This window comes from Phocoena sinus, chromosome 17 (genome assembly GCF_008692025.1).
Source record: "Phocoena sinus isolate mPhoSin1 chromosome 17, mPhoSin1.pri, whole genome shotgun sequence".
Lineage (NCBI taxonomy): Eukaryota > Metazoa > Chordata > Mammalia > Artiodactyla > Phocoenidae > Phocoena > Phocoena sinus.
The window spans coordinates 8969350-8982969 of record NC_045779.1 but is presented as its reverse complement, the minus strand read 5'-3'; the positions used below and the strand labels follow the sequence as shown (position 1 = coordinate 8982969).

Below are 13620 nucleotides of genomic sequence, written 5' to 3'. Positions count from 1 at the left end.
GTGCGAGGCGATCTCACAGACCAGTGGAATAAAGGCCTTTTGCATAAGAAGATCAGGTGACAAGTTAACTGGCTGCCAGCCTCCAAAGCAATACGCCCTTTCATGCAAAGAACAAGGCAACATTATATTGAAGGGGTGACCTGAGCTGAAACATGAACAGGATTGCAGACTTTTCTGATTCAGTCAGACAAATAGAAGTGTTATGAATTGCCTTTTGAGGCTTCCCTGGTGGCGCAGTGGTTGAGAGTCCACCTGACGATGCAGGGGATGCGGGTTCGTGCCCTGGTCCGGGAAGATCCCACATGCCGTGGAGCAGCTGGGCCCGTGAGCCATGGCCGCTGAGCCTGCGCGTCCGGAGCCTGTGCTCCGCAACGGGAGAGGCCACAACAGTGAGAGGCCCGCGTACCGCAAAAAAAAAAAAAAAGAATTGCCCTTTGAGACTCTGAAGACTAAAGAGTACCTGATAAATTGCAAGTCTGTTTGCGCCCCATAGCTGTACAGACTGCCTGAGGTTACATTTAAAGACTCAAATCACTGCACCTTAAAAACAAAAGACTGAGCTGCACTTCATTCTTAACGTTTCACCATCACTAACTGGATTTTCCTGGTGAAATTGTCCTCTGCAGTGGCTGGCACTTTTCCTCCATGTTTTGAGAAAAAGAGAATTGGTTGGAATAAAACCTTGCTTTCCATATGGTTGACTTGAAATGCAGCATTGAAAAGGTCCTTAAGAAACCTTCCTGGGACTCCAGTAGGGCTCACGCCAAGGAGTACTCCCAGAACTTCTGCTGCCACTGTCCTTGTCCCCACAGTGAGCCACAGCCAGCTCCTGCCTCTACAGGAGACACTCCAACACTAGCAGCCATGTAGCTGAGAGGGTCTTGGTGCTCTGGCCGGGTGTCAGGCCTGAGCCTCTGAGGTAGGAGAGCCGAGTTCAGGACACTGGACCACCAGAGACCTCTCAGCCCCTCGTAATATCAATCAGCGAGAGCTCTCCCAGAGATCTTCGTCTCAATGCTAAGGCCCAGCTCCACTCAACGACCAGCTAGCTCCAGTGCTAGACACCATGCCAAACAACTAGCAAGATAGGAACACAACCCCACCCATTAGCAGAGAGACTGCCTAAAATCATACTAAGTTCACAGACACACCAAAACGCCCCACCAGACACGGTCCTGCCCATCAGAAAGACAAGATCCAGCCTCATCCACCAGAACACAGGCACCAGTCCCCTCCACCAGGAAGCCTACAACCCACTGAACCAAACTTACCCACTGGGGGCAGACACCAAAAACAATGGGAACTAAGAACCTGCAGCCTGCAAAAAGGAGACCACAAACACAGTAAGTTAAGCAAAATGAGAAGACAGAGAAACACATAGCAGATGAAGGAGCAAGATAAAAACCCACCAGACGTAACAAATGAAGAGGAAATAGGCAGTCTACCTGAAAAAGAATTCAGAATAATGATAGTAAAGATGATCCAAAATCCTGGAAATAGAATGGAGAAAAGACAAGAAACATTTAACAAGGACCCAGAAGAACTAAAGAGCAAACAAACAATGATGAACAACACAATAAATGAAATTAAAAATTCTCTAGAAGGAATCAATAGCAGAATAACTGAGGCAGAAGAACGGATAAGTGACCTGGAAGGTAAAATAGTGGAAATAACTACTGCAGAGCAGAATAAAGAAAAAAGAATGAAAAGAATTGAGTACAGACTCAGAGACTTTTGGAACAACATTAAACACACCAACATTCAAATTATAGGGGTCCCAGAAGAAGAAGAGAAAAAGAAAGGGACTGAGAAAATATTTGAAGAGATTATAGTTGAAAACTTCCCTAATATGGGAAAGGAAAGAGTCAATCAAGTTCAGGAAGTGCAGAGAGTCCCATACAGAATAAATCTACGGAGAAACACTCTAAGACACATATTAATCAAACTACCCAAAATTAAATAGGAAGAAAAAATAGTAAAAGCAGCAAGGGAAAAACAACAAATAACATACAAGGGACTCCTCATAAGATTAACAGCTGATCTTTCAGCAGAAACTCTGCAAGCCGGAAGGGAGTGGCAGGACATATTTAAAGTGATGAAAGAGAAAAACCTACAAATAAGATTACTCTACCCAGCAAGGATCCCATTCAGATTTGATGGAGAAATTAAAAACTTTACCGACAAGCAAAAGCTAAGAGAATTCAGCACCACCAAACCAGCTTTACAAGAAATGCTAAAAGAACATCTCTAGGCAGGAAACACAAGAGAAGGAAAAGACCTACAATAACAAACCCAAAACAATTAAGAAAATGGTAATAGGAACATACATATCGATAATTACCTTAAATATAAATGGATTAAATGCTCTAACCAAAAGACATAGACCGGCTGAATGGATACAAAAACAACATCCGTATACATGCTGTCTACAAGAGACCCACTTCAGACCTAGAGACACAAACAGACTGAAAATGAGGGGATGGAAAAAGATACTCCATGCAAATGGAAATCAAAAGAAAGCTGGAGTAGCAATTCTCATATCAGACAAAATAGACTTCAAAACAAAGACTAGTACAAGAAACAAAGAAGGACATTACATAATGATCAAGGGATCAATCCAAGAAGAAGATATAACAATTGTAAATATTTGTGCACTCAACATAGGAACGCCTCAATACATAAGGCAAATGCTAACAGCCATAAAACGGGAAATCGACAGTAACCCAATAATAGTAGGGGACTTTAACATGCCACTTTCACCAATGGAGTTAACAACCAAAATGAAAATAAATAAGGAAACACAAGCTGTAAATGACACATTAAACAAGATGGACTTAATTGATATTTATAGGACATTCCATCCAAAAACAACAGAATACACTTTCTTCTCAAGTGCTCATGGAACATTCTCCAGGATAGAGCATACCTTGGGTCACAAGTCAAGCTTTGGTAAATTTAAGAAAACTGAAATCGTATCAAGTATCTTTTCCGCTATGAGACTAGATATCAATTACAGGTAAAAAAACTGTAAAAAATACAAACACATGGAGACTAAACAATACATGACTAAATAACCAAGAGATCACTGAGGAAAGCAAAGAGGAAATCAGAAAATACCTAGAAACAAATGACAATGAAAACACGACAACCCAAAACCTACGGGATGCAGCAAAAGCAGTTCTAAGAGGGAAGTTTATAGCAATATAATCCTACCACAAGAAACAAGAAAAATCTCAAATGAACAACCTAACCTTACACCTAAAGCAATTAGAGAAATAAAAACAAAAAAATCCCCAAATTAGCAGAAGGAAATAAATCATAAAGATCAGATCAGAATTAAATGAAATAGAAACAAAGAAAACAATAGCAAAGATCAGTAAAACTAAAAGCTGGTTCTTTGAGAAGATAAACAAAATTGATAAACCATTAGGCAGACTCATCAAGAAAAAAAGGGAGAAGACTCAAATCAACAGAATTAGAAATGAAAAAGGAGAAGTAACAACTGACACTGCAGAAATACAAAGGATCATGAGAGATTACTACAAGCAACTATATGCCAATAAAATGGACAACCTGAAAGAAATGAACAAATACTTAGAAAAGCACAAGCTCCCAAGACTAAACCAAGAAGAAATAGAAAATATAAACAGACCAATCACAAGCACTGAAATTGAAATTGTGATTAAAAATCTTCCAACAAACAAAAGCCCAGGACCAGATGGCTTCACAGGTGAATTCCATCGAACATTTAGAGAAGAGCTAACACCTATACTTCTCAAACTCTTCCAAAATATAGCAGAGAGAGGACACTCCCAAACTCATTCTATGAGGCCACCATCACCCTGATACCAAAACCAGACAAAGATGTCACAAAGAAAGAAAGCTACAGGCCAATATCACTGATGAACATAGGTGCAAAAATCCTCAACAAAATACTAGCAAACATAATTCAACAGCATATTAAAAGGATCATACACCGTGATCAAGTGGGGCTTATCCCAGGAATGCAAGGATTCTTCAATATACTCAAATCAATCAACGTGATACACCATATTAACAAACTGAAGAATAAAAACCATATGATCATCTCAATAGATGCAGAAAAAGCTTTTGACAAAATTCAACATGAATTTATGATAAAAACCCTCCAGAAAGTACGCATAGAGGCAACTTACCTCAACAAAATAAAGGCCATATATGACAAACCCACAGCCAACATTGTCCTCAATGGTGAAAAACTGAAACCACTGTCTGCAGATGACAAGATACTATACATAGAGAATCCTAAAGATGCTACCAGAAAACTACTAGAGCTAATCAATGAATTCGGTAAAGTAGCAGGATCCAAAATTAATGCACAGAAATCTCTGGCATTCCTATACATTAATGACGAAAAATCTGAAAGAGAGATTAAGGAAACACTCCCATTTACCACTGCAACAAAAAGAATAAAATACCTAGGAATAAACCTACCTAAGGAGACAAAAGACCTGTATGCAGAAAACTATAAGACACTGATGAAGGAAAATAAAGATGATACAAACAGATGGAGAGATATACCATGTTCTTGGGTTGGAAGAATCAACATTGTGAAAATGACTCTACTACCCAAAGCAATCTACAGATTCAGTGCAATCCCTATCAAACTACCAATGGCATTTTTCACAGAACTAGAACAAAGAATTTCACAATTTGTATGGAAACACAAAGGACCCTGAATATCCAAAGCAATCTTGAGTAAGAAAAACAGAGCTGGAGGAATCAGGCTCCCTGACTTCAGTCTATACTACAAAGCTACAGTAATCAAGACAGTATGGTACTGGCACAAAAACAGAAATATAGATCAATGGAACAGGATAGAAAGCCCAGAGATAAACCCAGGTACATATGGTCACCTTATCTTTCATAAAGGAGGCAAGAATATACAATGGAGAAAAGACAGCCTCTTCAATAAGGCGTGCTGGGAAAACTGGACAGTTACACGTAAAAGAATGAAATTAGAACACTCCCTAACACCATACACAAAAATAAACTTGAAATGGATTAAAGACCTAAATGTAAGGCCAGACACTATAAAACTCTTAGAGGAAAACATAGGCAGAACACTGTGACATAAATCACAGCAAGATTCTTTCTGACCCACCTCCTAGAGAAATGGAAATAAAAACAAAAATAAATAAATGGGACCTAATGAATCTTAAAAGCTTTGGCACAGCAAAGTAAACCATAAACAAGACAAAAAGACAACCCTCACAATGGAAAATATTTGCAAATGAATCAGTGGATAAAGGATTAATCTCCAAAAAGATAAACACCTCATGCAGCTCTATATCAAAAAAACAAACAAACCCAATCAAAAAATGTGCAGAAGACCTAAGTAGACATTTCTCCAAAGAAGACATACAGATGGCCAAGAGGCACATGAAAAGCTGCTCAACATCACTAATTATTAGAGAAATGCACATCAAAACTACAATGAGGCATCACCTGACACAGTTAAAATGGGCATCATCAGGAAATCTACAAACAGCAAATGCTGGAGAGGGTGTGGAGAAAAGGGAACCCTGTTGCACTGTTGGTGGGAATGTAAGTTGATAACAGCCACTATGGAGAACAGTATGGAGGTTCCTTAAAAAGCTAAAAATAGAATTACCATATGACCCAGCAATCCCACTACTCTGCATATACCCAGGGAAACCATAATTCAAAAAGACACATGCACCCCAATGTTCACTGCAGCACTATTTACAATAGCCAGGTCATGGAAGCAACCTAAGTGCCCATCGACAGACAAATGGATAAAGAAGATGCGGCACATATATACAATGGAATATTACTCAGCCATAAAATGGGTCACTTTATGATCAAGTTGGGTCATTTTTAGAGACGTGGATGGACCTAGAGAGTGTCATACAGAGTAAACTAAGTCAGAAAGAGAAAAACAAGTATCGTTTATTAATGCATATATGTGGAATCAAGAAAAATGGTACAGATGAACTGGTTTGCAAGGCAGAAATAGAGACACAGATGGTGAGAACAAACATATGGACACCAAGGGGGGAATGTGTGGAGGAAGGGTGGAGGTGGGATGAACTGGGAGATTGGAATTGACATATATACACTAATATGTATAAAACAGATAACTAATAAGAACCTGCTGTATATAAAATAAAATAAAATTCCAAAAGAAAAAAAAAATAAAACCCTTATAAGTGTAGAAAAAACAAAAAGCTGGTGCTCACAGCTCTTTTATAACCACTTAATATGACAAAAGTAATGTAACAGCTTTATTCTGTCTCATTTGAAGTCTCCATATTGAATACTATTTTAATAAATAAAAGATGTTTGTATAGTTTAGACTCTTCTCAGAAAATACCTTTATGTAAAATTCAGAGCCCTGAATTCAGCTCTACTCAAGAGTGAAAAAGAAACTTCACCTGACTGCCTTAATATGAATAAAGCTAGTAAGACTTGGGGTAAATTATGAGTGAAAGACTTTTAAAGAACTATTTTGGCACTTTAAAAATCTCCATTTATCAGTGAGGATGGGGAGATACTGTCTCTTCCACATACCCTCTGGTGGACCTGTGAGATACGTAATATCTGAAGGGCAATTTGATGATCTGCTACATTATAGTTTAAAAATGTTCATATGGGGCTTCCCTGGTGGCGCAGTGGTTGAGAGTCCGCCTTCCAATTCAGGGGACACGGGTTCGTGCCCCGGTCCGGGAAGATCCCACATGCCGCGGAGCGGCTGGGCCCGTGAGCCATGGCCGCTGAGCCTGCGCGTCCGGAGCCTGTGCCCCTCAATGGGAGAGGCCACAACAGTGAGAGGCCCGCGTACTACAAAAAAAAAAAAAAAATGTTCATATGCTCTGACACAGCAATTTCTCCTTAGGAATTTATCTTGAAGAAAAAAAATCAAAGCAAGCCAAAAGATTTACATCTAAGAATATTTATCCCAGTGTTTCTTTACAATATTAAAACACTAAAGGGACTACCCTGGCAGCCTAGTGGTTAAGGCTCCGCTTCCAATGCAGGGGGTGTGAGTTCAATCCCTGGTCAGGGAACTAAGATCCCATATGCTGTGTGGCTTGGCCAAAAAATAAAAAATAAAAATAAAAAAATTAACTTCATGCTTTTGCTCTGTCTGGGTCGGTTACTCTCTAGACTTAAAATAAAATAAAATTAAATTAAATTAAATTAAAAAGTGAACTTTATCTTTGGACCACTTACATGTACTTATATATGGACACATCTAATTAAAATTTAGCATAGTTACATTTAGCAATAACTCCCTTTCAATGGAGTTCGTAAGGGATTAAAATTATTTTTTGACTTCACATGTCTGACTATTTTTATTTTTTATATGATCCATTTGTCCAGCAATTCAGTCCCCTCATGTCATAACACTGTCAGCATGTGGTTTTTGGTAAAGGTGAAAATAAAGGAAGCCGTGCTGGAGAGTTTATTGTGTCTACCACCTTCAGTTGTCAGAATCTGATGCTGCTGCGAACCAGAAACTGGTTATTAGGCTCCCAGGAGAAACTGCCTTTAACCATCAGGAAGCCTAGCCCTGGTGGCCAGTAAAGTTCCGACACTTCCAGTAGCTGAAGGTGGACATAAAAGACAGCACACACCCTAAGGTAGAATTTCAAAGCCTGAACTGTCGTACTTCAGCAGCTAGAGGTATTAGAGATGACCGAAAATTGTCAATTTATCAGAAATCTCCCCTTTTCTTCTCCTCCCTTCTTCCTCCCTTTCCCCGTCCTCCATTGTCCACCTGCCCCTCAGAGCCCAGTGTCTTCAGGCACTCTCCTAGCTAATGCTTGCTATTGGGAAAGAGAGTATCTTGACGTGTAAGAATAACTGACGTATATCAAAGCTCCTTCAGTGTTAATATGTGTTCTATGAAAAATCGGGGAAACGAGAGGTATTTAATGGTTGACTTGCTTATTTATTTATTTATATATTTATTTATTTTTAACATCTTTATTGGAGTATAATTGCTTTACAATGGTGTGTTAATTTCTGCTTTATAACAAAGCTATACATATAAATATATCCCCATATCTCCTCATTTATTTTTTAACCACCGGATTTCTAAGTTCCTTAATACACATGTGTATAGTTAATTTTCAAGAAAGGTCTATAGACTGAATGCTTCCCAAATTTAATCATTATGTAACCGTTTTAATCAAAAAACACATTCAGGACTCAGGCTTTCCAAAAGACATTTTTGAAATTCCTAAGCCTAAATCCAGTGATATTTCCTTTTAGGTAGAGTTTGGAGCCTTTATGGAAAGGAATGACTTGATCATGATGTAATTTGTTTCTTTACCTATATCAAGTGCAGGGACAGAGACTTGGAGGAGAAGTGGTCCTTTCCTAAAATTTTCCTCAAATATGCATCTCTGGGTCTTTATCTTAAGATAAACCCTGGTTCTGATAAAGCAGAACACTCGTACCCCTGAGCAGGACCTACTCAGGGCTGAAAAGCTCAGGGCCGCATTTCCAGCTACTTCCAATGTCACTGCATCCAGGAATTGTTCCCTGACTGCTCCCCATGGGAGTAGAGCCCCATCTTTTGCATTCTCATCCTGCATTTGCCCATCCCTTTCTTCCTTGTTTCCCTGTTCTCTCTCTCACCTTGTGAAATCTGAGAGCAGAGTCCTTGACTGACTCACCTCGGTAGCATCCTGCAAAATGCCTTTTGCATCTTGGATTCCACTTAAGTATTGTTGAATGAAAAAAAAAAATGAAAGAAATAAAGTTGAGACATTCGTGACTCAATGGTAACAACAGGGTCTAAATCCTGCTCTATTTTGAGACTCAGCTCAAGTGTCAGCTCCCTAAGGACACCATTTCTGGCTTTCTTAAGAAGAAGAGAGGTCTGCTATAATGTCAATACAAATCTCTAGCAGAAGACTTATCCCAGGGTGTAATTATTAAGTATTTTATGTGCATTTCCCTCACTGGATCTTATCCTATTCATGTTGGTGTGGTCCGCATCAAGCTCACACAGACTATAAGCTCCATGAGGACAGAGGGCGTATCTGCCTTGCTTGTATTTGTGTCACCAGGACTCAGCACAGACTCTTGTATTCGGTAAATACTCAAAAAAGATATGATGCATGAGTGAATCGAAGATTAAAAACCAAAGGCACAAAAGGGTGACAGGATGTTAAGGGACGGACTCCATGCCCTTGCTTGACTTCTGTGTTCATTAAAGACTCAGTTTCAAAAACCACAAAAGGGAGAAGCTATCGATATTTCCATCAAGGGGAATTTTAACTCCTCTCGATCCAATTAATTTTGTTAATTAAATTTAACGTCAAATGAAATTTAAAGTAATAACCCCCAAATTTGGGACTTGCTTAGAGAAAAATCCCTGTCATCTTATAAAGAAAAAGTATAATAGATATCGAAATGTCCATTTCTAATAGCACTTTTTAAAATGGTTTCATTGCAGTTGGGCTTAAGAAATCACTGTACAATGCAAATAAAGTTACCGAAATCTGCGAAGACTATATTTACTGTTAACTTTGCTCACATTTTTTTTCTAGTAATTTAAGAGGTGGATACTTAGAATTATATTTTTATTTTACTAATATCTATAGCTACTTTGCCATCTGCATTTTTTTAAGCCTTATTGTTTTAGAGCAGCAAAACTGAGACGGTATAGAGATTTCCCATATACCTTTTGCCCTTACACATGCATAGCCGCCTACATTATTGACATCCACTACAGAATGGTGCGTTTGTTACAACTCATGAACCTATTGTTTTTTCCCCCTTCTTAACCCAATTCTATGAGCTGATCATTCCTGTTCCCCACCTCCTACGAAGAGACTGTCAATAACCTGAGCTAATAAACCAAATATTTATTAGAAATTGATGCTTCTACTCAGAGATGGCCCACACACCTGTGATCTAAAATTTCGCAGGAAATGCCCTTTAATGACTACATTTTCAGTTGTATTGAGCTGAAATCAGTAAGATTTTATTTGAATACAGAAGTCCTCCAAATAGTCAAATTACTCTTAAAAGGGCCAGAACATTTATTAAACTTTCACAAACATAAGATGTTCTGTCAAAGTAATTAATTGAGGATTTCATTAATTACGTTGGAATTAAGAAGGCAACAAACCACTCAGTGGTTAGTGGGCTGTCACATTCAGAAATGAGACAGATTCATTTCACTGGTTTAGAAGGTACCAAGTCACTAGAGAAAACATCAGGGCGTGGGTGTAATGGATACTGCTGAGCACTGATCAAATATGAAAGCACTATTTTGGGATCAGTAAGATTGAGGTAGTGTGGAATGCATGGTGATCTTCTAAGTGACAAGTCGCATTCCAAGGGACAACACAGTCTCCTGTTCTCAGACTCATTACTGTATGTTGAAGTGCATGAGAAGCAAATGTTTGGAGCAAATATGAAATCGACATTCAAAATTCAATTCACATGGTCCAGGCTAAGGAGCTTAAACTTGGATGTATTCTCTCTTTGATAACGCATTATACTTTGGAGAGGCTATTTCCCTTTTGACACAGCCCTCAGGAAAGATCAAAGACAGCATGAAAAAATATGTGTGCGATATTGACAGACATCAAATATCATGCTAATGTACAGTTTCTGTCACAGATTAACTTGATGCATAAGCCCTTAAGTCACATCAGTATCACAGGGGGTTTCTAGGTTACAAATCTAAACCACTCCTCAGTCCTCTCTTCTAACATAGAATTAGTTCATTAAAATGATTGTTTAGTTGTAAGGAAATAATTTCCCTGTTTCCTGAAGTTCCTCCAAGTGACGAAAGAGCTCTTAGGCTAAGTTTTCCTTTGACTGGAAAGGCAGTACTCAGCGGGGAAATTAAACAAAATCCTCCTGCAGGGATTTCTAGTCTCTGATAATTTCAGACTTGTGTGGAAGCTTCATAATGATCCCATTTTCCTTTAGTATTCTTACAACATCAGAGACCTTCTTTGAGTATTTTTTATGAATTATTTTGCGTGATTTGGCTATCTTGCGGGGACAAGCAAATTGAGGAGACTATAAAGGGAAATGATCAAATTAGAATCTTTTTGAGCATAAAACCATGTAGTCAGCTATTTGGTTCTCCATTAGTTTTCTACTACTTATTTCTTTTGCTAAAAATTATTCTCTCTCGTATACATAAATATCTAAAGGGCTTTGACACGGGATAACTACATGTCAGTTATAGTTAAATTGGGTGGATATAGTTCTTAGAGCCAGTTAATTAACTTTTTCCTTTTCATATGCTTTTCTTTTGGTGGTTTTTAGAGCATCTCAAGCAGATAATTAAGCACTGTCTAAGGCACTTTTACAGTCCTTGCTACCATCGATTGCTAACAAGACTTAGCAGAAAATAAATCATCTTTTTTTTTAGGCTACCTGAAAACATTTTAAAAAATCCTTTGTTATTTTAGAATACAAGAAAATCAATTGCTACAGCAATAAGGCTTGTCAGATACAAGCCTTGACTAAGAACAAACACAAAGATGTTATTTGTTTCATTTCGTGATAGTTTAATCTATTTGTTAAAAGACCCTTTTACCTAAAATTATGATTGTTTCCCCACTCTTCACCTCTCCGAATTCACAACTTCAAGTACAATATTAGTTTATTTTTGGTCATATATCTTAGTCAATTTAACATAAATCAGTTCAGTCAGAGTTTGGGGCAAATTACAGAATATAGTTAACAGAAATAAAATGCTATTAATATGTTTATTTTGAATATAAGGTATATTTAACTAAGAGAGTGGAGATACAAGTGAAAAAAAAATGAAAAAAAATTATGAAAAGAACATAATTCTTTATGTTCTTCATAAAATACATTTAGAGAGTTAGCTTTCATGTTTTCAGAACATCCACTTTCAAGGAATACAGCCTGATTAAAGGTGAGAATTAGAGTAACCCAACCAGGAATCACTCTTTGACTCAGATTGTCTTTGGATATGAGGTAAGAAAACTAACCTAATGAAAGAAAGAGTGCTTTCCAAGGAATATTAACATACAATGCAAAGTCATGAACAAGTCTGTAAAATGTTAAGAGTGCTTTATCTCCCTTTCTTTCTAACACCAACTTTCCCCTGAATCATACTCTGTGCCATTTCTCAGTAAACCAGGTTCACGTCACATGGACTCATTCTGTGCCCTCTGCCTGTGCTGGGTCTACAAGTACCCTACTAATTATCCAATATCCACACGGACTTCCATCCCTTCCATGATTCTTTCCCGGCTGCCCCTCTCCAAACAAATATTTATAACCCTATTGCTATATTTTAATTTGAGACAGTTTCTTCAATCTACCCTCTTACTTCAGAAATATATCCACTCTCAAAAGCACAGTTTCCATTTTGACTTCTTTTATGGACATGTTTAAGAATGGATCAGTCTTCTACATCTGTGACTCTATTTCTGTTTGTAAATAAGTTCATTTGTACCATTTTTAGATTCCACATATAAGTGATATCATGTGATATTTGTCTTTGTCTGACTTCACTCAGTTTGACAATCTCTAGGTCCATCCATGTTGCTGCAAATGGAATTATTTTCTTCTTTTTTATGGCTGAGAAATATTCCATTGTATATATATGTACCACATCTTCTTTATCCATTCTGGTTACCAGGGAAGACAGTGGTGTGGGGGAAGGGATAAATTGGGAGATTGGGACTGGCATATACACACGACTATATATAAAATAGATAACTAATAAGTACAGCACAGGGAACTCTACTCAATACTCTGCAATGCCCTATATGGGAAAAGAATTGAAAAATAGAGTGGATATAAAACAAACAAAAAAGAATGGCTCGCTTACCAGCGCAGCTGCAGCACACACGCTGGAGTGTCCTGGACGTGATGGCTGTGCCACTGTGAAAGCCTGATGCCTTCGGCTCCACAGGAGTGCATTAACAAACAAAGGTAGCCAAAGGTACATTCTCCACAATGAATGGGTTCTTCTGAGCAAACACATGGAAAATATTTCTCTGGGAAGCAGAACCAAAGGCAGCAAGCTCTCCACACAGAGACATTCTCTGTGCAAAGAAAAATCTACCGATACATCATCTCTGTATTAATGACATTGTTAGCAGTAGTTATCTTGTACCTAGTAATTACCAGTGTCAGGATACATATCACCTCAATTCTTCTTCAGAAAACTCTTTAAACTATTATTATCTGCACTTCAGATGTGGAAATTGAAGCTGACGGACAACAAGGGACTTTTCCCAGCCAAGCAAGGGAGTGAGGATAGGAGTCCACTTCAGAATCTCAGGGACCTTTGCCTATCGGCCATGTTGCCTTTCCGCTACTCTTCCACTGGTTTATAGCAGAGCCTTGTAACAATCTGGAGAGCTCTAGGACATTTCCAGTTTTTGAGGACCTTTTTATATATATATATATTTTCCCCCCCTGGTGCGCGGGCCTCTCACTGCTGTGGCCTCTCCCGTTGCGGAGCACAGGCTCCGGATGCGCAGGCTCAGCGGCCATAGGTCACGGGCCCAGCTGCTCCGCGGCATGTGGGATCTTCCTGGACCGGGGCACGAACCCGTGTGCCTTGCATCGGCAGGCGGAATCCTGGTGCACTGT

At 38.6% G+C, this 13620-nt stretch overlaps 1 protein-coding gene and 1 long non-coding RNA gene across 2 annotated transcripts in view; one reads left to right on the top strand and one right to left on the bottom strand.

Annotated features, from left to right (window-relative positions):
• Positions 1 to 13620, bottom strand: part of NKAIN3 (sodium/potassium transporting ATPase interacting 3) — a 518578-nt gene that overhangs the window by 379275 nt on the left and 125683 nt on the right.
• Positions 754 to 11797, top strand: LOC116742138. The gene is made up of 4 exons (XR_004346379.1): positions 754 to 866; positions 3494 to 3495; positions 8779 to 8784; positions 11787 to 11797. It is a non-coding gene; the product is annotated as an uncharacterized LOC116742138 (long non-coding RNA).